General features: G+C 44.0%; 1 long non-coding RNA gene across 1 annotated transcript; it reads left to right on the forward strand.

Moving 5' to 3' along the window:
• Positions 1 to 6,505: 6,505 nt before the first annotated feature.
• On the forward strand, positions 6,506 to 8,228 carry LOC147661253 (uncharacterized). Its single transcript, XR_015306001.1, has 3 exons — positions 6,506 to 6,614; positions 7,231 to 7,345; positions 8,132 to 8,228. It is a non-coding gene; the product is annotated as an uncharacterized LOC147661253 (long non-coding RNA).
• Positions 8,229 to 9,443: the final 1,215 nt, after the last annotated feature.

Consider the following 9,443-nt stretch of genomic DNA (forward strand, 5'->3'; position numbering starts at 1 on the left):
TCAGTTTTAATTAAAAGTGGGATGATTGAGTCAAGACGGGAAGCAAGGATTTTGGCAAAAATTTTACAGTCATAATTGATCAAGGAAATAGGGCGATAGTTTTTACATTGGGAATGGTCTTTATCCGGTTTGGGAATTATGACGATAAGTGCATCCAGGAAAGAACCAGAGGCCTTAGCAGTAGCAATGAAGGAATTAAACAGTTGTAGTAATTTTGGTACAAAAATAGCATGGAGGGCAGAATATAACTCAATTGGTAATCCGTCTGGGCCAGGGGCCTTTGATTTTTTAAGGGAATTGATGGCCAGAAGAATCTCTTGAGAAGTAATATCCTTTTCTAATTGATTAAATTCCTCAGGGAGTTTCGGAGGAGGGGGGAGAGTCTCAAAAAAAGAAGATAAATTTTGATCTGTAGGGTAGGTATCATCGGTGTATAAATTATGATAGTAGGTGTGAAAAACCTCTGCAATATCTTCATCAGAGGTAACTAATGAATTTGTAGAGTCATTCAGGATAGGACCCACAGTTTTACGTTCAGATTTGATTTTTAGGTAATTCGCCAACATTTTACCAGCCTTATTCTGACCTCCATGAAATTTAGATTTAATTTTCAATAAAGTGTTACATGCTTCCGTTGTAGCTATTTTATTCCGTTCGGATTTTGCTTTAACAAGATTATGAAGGGCAGTAGAATCTTTAGACGAGAAATACAAATGTTCCAGCTTCTTAATGGAAGTGAGTTGTTCCGAGTATTTAGATATATTAAGTTTCTTCTTTTTGGAGACATACGAGATTATAAAAGCTCTTAGGGCAGCTTTGAAGGCATCCCAGTTATTTGGAACTGATGTGTCCGTAGGAACATTGAAAGTGAAAAACTCAGCTATAAAAGACTGAACCTCCTTCATGAAGACAACATCTGACAAAAGGAAGGTGTTGAATTTCCAACGACTGAATCTGGACGAGGTAAGGGTGAGATCAAGGGTAGCAGAGACAGGAGCATGGTCCGAAATAAAAATAGAACCAATTTCAGATTTATGTAATGTGGGGAGGAGAGATTTACTGACTAGAATATAATCAATTCTAGATCTAGTATGATGTACATTCGAATAAAACGTGTATTCCAAAGTATCCGGATTACAAGTTTTCCATACATCATACAGGGGGCGGGAGGAGATGGCAGATTGGAAGCATTTATGAGTTTTGTCAGGACGAAATTTAGTGGAGGAGAGTCTATCAGAGAAGGGATCCAACCATTGGTTAAAATCACCAGAAATAACAATATTGGGACATTCAATAGAGGAAATAAGAACTTTAACCTCATTCCAAAATTCAGGAGAAGGGCGGGTAGGACCATAAATGTTCAGAAAGACCAATGTCTTATTTTGGATATTAACTTTAGCCATAACCCAACGGCCTTCAGTATCAGCTTTGGAGGAGAGAATTTGGACACATAAACTTTTATGAAATAAAATTGCAACACCTCCCTTATTATTAACAGCAGGAGAATAAACAACTTGACCCACCCATTGTCTCTTGAGTTTAGAGGATTCCGAATCCGTACAGTGGGCCTCTTGAAGAAAGGCAACCTGTGAATTAAGCTTGATAAATGTGACAATACCTTTTGACGCTTGACAGGGTGACCCAAACCACGAACGTTCCACGTGACAAGATTACACATGATGGAAGGTGAGGAAGGGGGCGAACATCTGGGGCGAACACATTGCAGGAGAATGACTAAAGGAAAAGAGAGAAGCAGCACAAACATTAGAAAAAGAGAAAATATCCAAGAAAAGTACATATATTAGAAAAAATATGCCAAAAAGTACCAGAGACGAACTAACAAGGAACAAAATACAAAAATGAAGGAATGGAACAGTTGAAAAAGAAAGAAAAGGGAAAGAGATATCGGACAAAAGTGCATAATGAAGGGAAAGAAAAAGGAAGACTAGAAGGAAGAAAGAAAAGAGATAGAAAAAGGAAGACGAATAAGTAGACAGATCAAGGCAAGAACAGAACTGCCTGATCTGAGAGGAAAGAGAACAACAAAACATCTGGAGCGAGGAGACGCCGAAGGAGATACAGACCCCCCCCCCCCCGAAACGCCCGAAGAGAAGTAGAGAGAAGCAAAGAACAGCACGATATAGAGAAGAAAAACATGTTAAGGTTAGAAACATTCCGATAATACAGCAACAGGCGGAAGGAAAAAGAGAAGTAAAAGAAGCCTAATAAAGGCATCAGGTAGTAACATCCATGCTAGGTGCAGAGGCAGATTAGAGATATTCATGCAACTTCTGAGGATCATCAAAGGTGCGAGTGCGACCATTATGAGTGATTTTGCAGAAGCACGGGTGCAGAATTCCATATTGAATATTCAGTTGTCTCATCCGAGGACGAAGATCGAGGAACTCCTTACGCCGGGCGTTGGTTGCATTTGATAAATCTTGGGAGATGAAAATATTGTGTCCAGACCACACAAGGCGTCGCTTGAGCCTGGCAGCTTTGAGGACGGTCATTAATTCAGCAAACTCAAGGAAGAGAAGGATAATACCTCGAGGTTTTGAGGAATTAGAAGTGGGACGGCCAAGGCGGTGAGCTCTCTGGATATTTAGAGGATGAGAAGTCGGTTGAAGGTCCAACACTTCATAGAGGAATTTACGAAGAAAAGACACCATATCAGACCGCTCAAGATTCTCCGGAACACCTTAAATACGTAGGTTGTTCCTACGATTGCGATTTTCAAGGTCCTCAGTGTGGAGTTTGAGTTGTTTAATTTCCTTTTCCAGCAGGGGTATCCTAGTAGAGACATCTTGAATATCGCCAACACGCTGCTCCAAACTCAGAACCTTTCCTTCCATAACAACCCACCTCTCTTCAATCTGCTTGAGCTTCTCATTAGTGGCAGACATAAAGGGTTGGAGACCCTTAACCTCCTCCAAGATGGAGTCTAAAATAGGATTCTGAGAGGTATGAATAGGAGAAGGAGGGTCATTTTTAAGGCGTTTGGGCGTGGTTCCTGTGTTGGACGACCTTGAAGTGACTGCGTTATGCGTCATTATTTCAATATAGGAGCACACCAAACACGCAGGAAAAAAGAGAAATGATTATTGCGCAGCAGGAGCTCAAAAAACACCACATGGTGTGGAGGAAATGAGCAAATAGTGAGAGGAAAATGAAGCAGTGAATTTGCTCAAATAGCCTGAGATGCAGCCCACACTGACGTAATGAGATAAAATAGTTCAATCAGATTCCACAGAATTGCAGGGCGAGGAAATCCCCAGAGGGCTATATATCATAACAGCAAAGCGTTCATTAAAGATGAGAGGAGTAGGGGGTGGTATCAAGCCCCATAGCATGGAATTTGAATAAAAGAGGAAAACAGCGCACCATCGCAGAAAAATTGAAGAAAGAGAAAATGGCGGGCAATATTCATTCATTGAAGCATGGAACATGTGGTAAGAATTGCGAGCCACAAAAAGAGGGGGTAGTGGTGCAATGACGCCATATCTTAATTAAGATAGCGAGGGAAACAGAGCGTGCAGCAAAAAAAAACAGTTCAGGAGGACAGCTTGAGGCGAAATCGGACTCACGTGAAGAGACGCGGGCTCAGCGGCTCAAAATGGCGGCCGCCCGCGTCCCGATGCAGTCACAGAAGACAGTGTCCAAATAGCCCCCAAAACGGCATTAGACGCTCTGAAGTTGCTCACCGCCGCCGCCGAACATGTTCCGCCGTGGAAATATGGTAAATTCCGGCCTCGGAATGCAGAATTGACGGCTGGAAGAACATCGGGAGCCCGCACTTCTCAGGAGCTCACGGGGAATCCGCCATCTCGCGTCGGCGCGTAAGCCACGCCCCGGCTGCTACCTAATTTAAATTACTTTCTGTAAACATATCTTGCCCGTTTAACTACAGCTCTTTGTAAATTGCTCAAATACCTTCAGGTGCAATGGTGTTATAGAAGGATATGCATCTACATAAACAAGTGAGATGTTGCAAAAGCTTCCCAATGGGTGCACGCCACATGAAAATAACTGCGCAGAAACCCCAGCACTGATGTTGAGACACTACTTAAAACTTCCTTTCAGGGGACAGGAGATGTCTTTACTCCCTCAAGTCTTCTCTATGTAAGCCAAACTCTCTACGGTGTGACCAGTAAGTGTGCAATCAGACAAGCAAAAGTGCAGTTGTAGATCAAGGAACACTTACCACAAATCTACAAGACCATCAATGGAGTCTCCTGCAGAAACCGATTGCTCTTCAGGGCAATTGAGCATTATGTAAGTGCCACTCGAATTCTGCTCCTCAGTTACTGAGATGAAACTGCAGCTGGCTCAGTCCTTTACCTTTGCTAGGGAAAATCATTTGATACTGTTGTTCACTTGACTCTCTCATAGTCGGGAGGAACTATGAGGGATTGAACTGGAGCGATTCACCAGAGTTCACATGTTCCAGTTGTGTTCTTCCAGGTCAGAGAATCTGTCATCTGTCGGATGTCAAGACTCAATTTGTTTATCAATGAGCCTCGTCTTTATTTGGATCTCTGGAAAGTTCTGCTGCTCAGCATGGGCATCATTTATTTATTGGACATGAATGACCTGAAGCTCTACATCAAAGGCTGGTTCATCCTCAGCATCGACTATCTGAGAATTGGCTCTTTGCCATTTTATGCATGGATGTCCCGTCGGCTAACTGAACCCCTACTAAGACAGAGACTGTACTGATTGCCAGAAGAGGCGAACAGCAGCTCAAGAAAGGCTCTTGTGAGATGAACGCTATCCCATTACTGACTAATGGCAGCAATTGGGCTTCTAGATTGACAGCTCTAGCTCAAGGACGAAGATCGCAGAAAACAGACTGTGAGTGACACCCGCTGACTGTGGAGTGAATTCCTTCCTACCAGAAATGGATTGCAGGATAGCCATCCAGGCTCTGGCCCGCCTCCTCTTGATGAGGGTAAAGGTCTGCTGGCTGACAACAGAAGGCCTGCTTGACACCTATGAAGTGTGCCCTACATGTGACAGGCCATTTCATCATTAAACCATTAAGTTTGACAACTTAATAGCCAGGTTCTGAAGCTGGGATGGTGCAGTGAGCTAAAAAACGGTGATGGATTAAGCCCTGATCTCTTGACTGGGTAGGAGTATTCTGCATCATTCAGAAACTCTGTCCATCACCTTTTCCAAAATTGTGTGCCCTACATGTGACAGGCCATTTCATCATTAAACCATTAAGTTTGACAACTTGGTCTCCAGATGAACAATATAAAGAACAGGTTGAGGGGGATCCAGTCACAATCCTGGGTGATCTTCGTAAGCAGCCATTTGTCACGGAACCCTGGGGGAGATAGGCCTACTACTAATTTATTGGGTGAAGGAAGGCATTTATTAAACCTATTTGTGTAGAGCGGACGTAGCCAAATGTATAATAGAGAGTTTCACAAAGGGCAGAAATCGAACATTAGCACAGTAACAGCATGGACCAGATTTTAGAGAGGAATACCAGTTTTTTCTTTTCTTTTTATGGAGTGGTCTTATTGGGTTGCCGGTGTGTGGAATCCAAAGTCATGTTTGGTTATTCACGGCTTGGGGTTTGTCCGTTGACTGATGGCGGATGTGAGGTTAAGGACCGAAAATTAACTGCCGTCGCACCCGTGTTCCTTTTCTGGCTGACCTGTGAGTTTTGCAAGCAGAAGATTCATAAATATATGGCGCCCTGTGGTTTTTGCATGTGTTGCCAGGAGCACCCAAAGCCTTCTGATTCCCCCACTAATAGGAGTCTGTCATCTCCTTTGTGGCACCTCAACGAGTAGGCGCTATAATGGTATTTAGACCTTAACTCAGGTCCCGACGGTGCTAGGACTTGGTGGTCTTTAGTGGGTGTCATCATTTTAAGTGCCTGCTATATCTGTTCTTATTTTATGTAATACATTTTAGAGCCCACCTCATATATAGCTGTGTAACTTAATTGATCCAAGACTCGTAGAAAAAGCTTTGAATGGGTTTACCGTGCTCTGCAACCATGGCTGATCGCTGTGGCTGCGAGTTGTTTGTTGCCGTTTTGTGGTTGTCTCTGCATGGTCATGATGGTTCCTGAGCTAACTGAGATTTGGCTTTTTTTCAGTGTTCACCATGGCTTCCGATGAAGGGAAACTTTTTGTTGGCGGCCTCAGTTTCGACACAGATGAGCAGCGCTTGAAAGACGAATTTGGCCCGTTTGGGCCGATAAGCTCAGGTGAGTGTTCCAGGCATGCTTAATGTTCTGCCTAATGTCATACATGACTAGACCAAAGTATGTGTGCAAGAGGTGTGTAGGACTCAGTGTAGGACTTTGATGCAGGAACAGAATGGGTGCTGTATGTAAAAGTGTCACACGTATGAATCCTGAAGGGTGGGTGATTCATCCTTTTTATCCTCCTTGAAAATGAACACCATTTCTTTAGACAATGGATGTTCTGCCAGTGACTGAGAGTAGCAAGAGTTCCATTAACGCCCTTGTTTTCCACCATGTAGTTGTGATTGTGAAGGATCGAGAAACCGATAGGTCCAGAGGGTTTTGTTTTGTCACCTTTGAGAGTGAAGAAGATGCCAAGAATGCCTTAAAGGCCATGAATGGGAAGGTGAGTGCTTCTTTTACTCTTTTGAATAAAGCGAAAGGTTGTAATGTTCTGATAGTGCTTGCAAATAATAAGCTGCCAGCAGTGGAACTGGCTGCCACTCACTGGTGTTTAGAAACAGTGGATCAGCCAAGTCTAGTTGTATAATGAAAGTCCTAAAGGTTTGAGGAACAGATGAGCTGAAACCTAGCAGCTGACAGCTAAGACGGTCTTGTGTCTTGAGACCAGGTAGAGTTTAGACTAGATTACCAAAGCTGCGCACCTACTCTCTTTCGTGTAAATTGGGGTATATTGTGCCTCGCACAGTTGTGTAGATTAACACTAAGGAATCTCTCAGAGTAAGATTTTTACTTCAAGGATGCTGATTGACCTTTTTTTTTTTTTTTTTACAAATCTACCCAGTTGAATCTGCATGAGTATTCCTTTGCGCTTCATGGGTGTGGGGTGTTTAAGAACAGCTTCACTCTTAGTGAAGCTTGACCAAATTATGGACCAAGCTAAGGCTTCTTTGTAATGTTTCTTCTACATACTGCTTAATCTTTGCTTTGTGCAGAGGCCTTGTTGGAGGGTAATGAAGTCTGCTGCTTTTCTCATGTGCACTGCGTTTGATCTTCCACAGACTATTGATGGGCGCCAGGTCCGAGTTGACCACGCAGGCAAATCTTCAGACAGAAGCCGAGGAGGAGGATCTGGCGGCGGCAGAGGGTACTCACGTGGGGGCAGAGGAGGACGAGGCAAGTTTTTTACATTTGGGATACCCGTGTACTGCGACAGGAAGATGTGTGGATGGCCTTCTACAGCGGCTGAATAGTGTTTCTTATTGGTTGGAAGCAGGGCCAGCGCTAGGCATGTGCAGTAGGGACAGCTGCCCGTGGCCTCGCACTCAGCCCACCAGCATGGTGCCCGCAGCAGGTCGACACACCACTAGCCCTCTTGTACTCCTGCCAGTCAATTGAAAGAAAGCTGTCTGTTTGCAATTGGGCCCATGAAAGGGAGGGGAGGGGAGCGCCCCCTCCTTGGGCCTCTTAGGGATGGTGTCTCAGTTGCAAGGAGACGCGATTTGTTGGTTTGCCCTGTAGTGAGGCCTCCTGCCTGTCTCCCCATTCAGAGACACTGCGTCACGGCCATTGTCAGCAGTTTAGCTCCCCACAAGTTTAACTTTCAGCCCCCAAGCATTTTTCACACCTTCAGCCCGATAGGAGCTGTAAAAGAGGTGCTTGTAGGTGGCTGAGAGGAGGAGCTGCGGCCCAGGAGGAGCCTGAAAAAAGCAGCTTCTGTAGCTGTGAATATGTAATGTAGGCAAATTAGAGGGGCCTCGCACATTCCCTTTTGGCTGAGGGCCCCATAAATCCTAGAACCGGCCCTTGTTGGAAGCATGAGTGCAGGACTTGTGGTAACTGCTGTTAGCATCTTAGGTTTTAACATGCATGGATTACTTCTAAGTGTGGAAATTGTACTAGTTGAGTCTCTGCACATGCTTGCTCAATCACTGACCTGCATGTGCTATACTTTTCTTTCAGGTGGTGATAGCTATGGCAGCAGTCAATTTGAGTCCGGGACTGAAGGATATGGTAGCGGTGGATATGGTGGCTATGGATATGGATCCAGGGACTCTTAAGGCAGGTAAGCAGGGTGGGAAATTAATTGGTAGTGGAATTGCAGCCAAATTAGGTTATATTTTTGTGAGGATTTGGGTATATTATATGGAATATCTCTAAGGCGTTGCAGTGGAATGCAGTCGCACAAACTGTCTTGTGTTAAGTCAGGCTCATTTGAACAACGTTAAGCTGAACTCTGGGTAGCTATGACTTTTGAGCTGCAAGGCCTGAACAAATATCCCTTAACTCAGTGCTCCAAAAGACACAGATTTGGCTGGCAAAAAAACATCTAAAACTTAACACACTAAAAACAGAATTCCTCCTCATCGCTCCCCCCAAACAAACAGACACGATCTGCGATTGGATGCAGCACCTAACTGCACTCGATGGTCAACCTCGCATTATTGATTCCGCAAAGTCCCTAGGAATATTTCTGGACAATAATATAAACATGCAGAAACACATCAGCGCTGCAACTAAAAGAGCCAATTTTTAGATGAACACCCTGAGAAAACTGAAACCATTCATACCCGCGAATAAATTTAAACAGGCAGTCCAAGCCCAAGTAATTCCCAGAGTGGATTATGGAAGTGTCACTCTCTGCGGCCTTCCCAGATCAACAACCGCTCCGCTAAGAGCAGCAATCAATACAGCCGCTAGACTCATCACAGGCACTAGAAGAAACTGCCACATTTCCCCCGACCTTCGTGCCCTCAACTGGTTACCGTTTGAGGTCAAAATCCATCTGAAATTCGCCTGTATAACTCCTAAGGCATTGCACCAAAAAACGCCAAGATACCTTGCGGAGAAACTAGTACTATCGGGTGGTAGCAGAACAACTAGGAGTTCTGACCTAAACCACAATGTTTCTCTAAGAAAAAAACCTACAACCGTACCTTCTCAGGAATGGCCCCCAGGATTTGGAATGCCTTACTCACAGAAACAAGACTGATTCCGTCCGCTGCTTTCTTCAAAAAAGAAGTGAAAGCGATCCTCTTATTTATTTATTTATTTGTGGATTTATTGAGCGCATACGAATCATCCCCAAGGGGATCTCTCAGTGCTATACAAGGAGAGGGATGGTGAGGATATATATTTAAAAGAGCCATGTCTTCAACTGTCTCTTAAAGTTGGTTAAGTCACTACAGGACCTGAGATTTTGTGGAAGCATATTCCAATGGCTGGCTGTAAAATAGGAAAAGGCTCTACAGCCATTACGTGGCTTCCGTATTTT

The sequence above is a fragment of the Lissotriton vulgaris genome, unplaced genomic scaffold, assembly GCF_964263255.1.
Source record: "Lissotriton vulgaris unplaced genomic scaffold, aLisVul1.2 SCAFFOLD_331, whole genome shotgun sequence".
NCBI classification, from domain to species: domain Eukaryota; kingdom Metazoa; phylum Chordata; class Amphibia; order Caudata; family Salamandridae; genus Lissotriton; species Lissotriton vulgaris.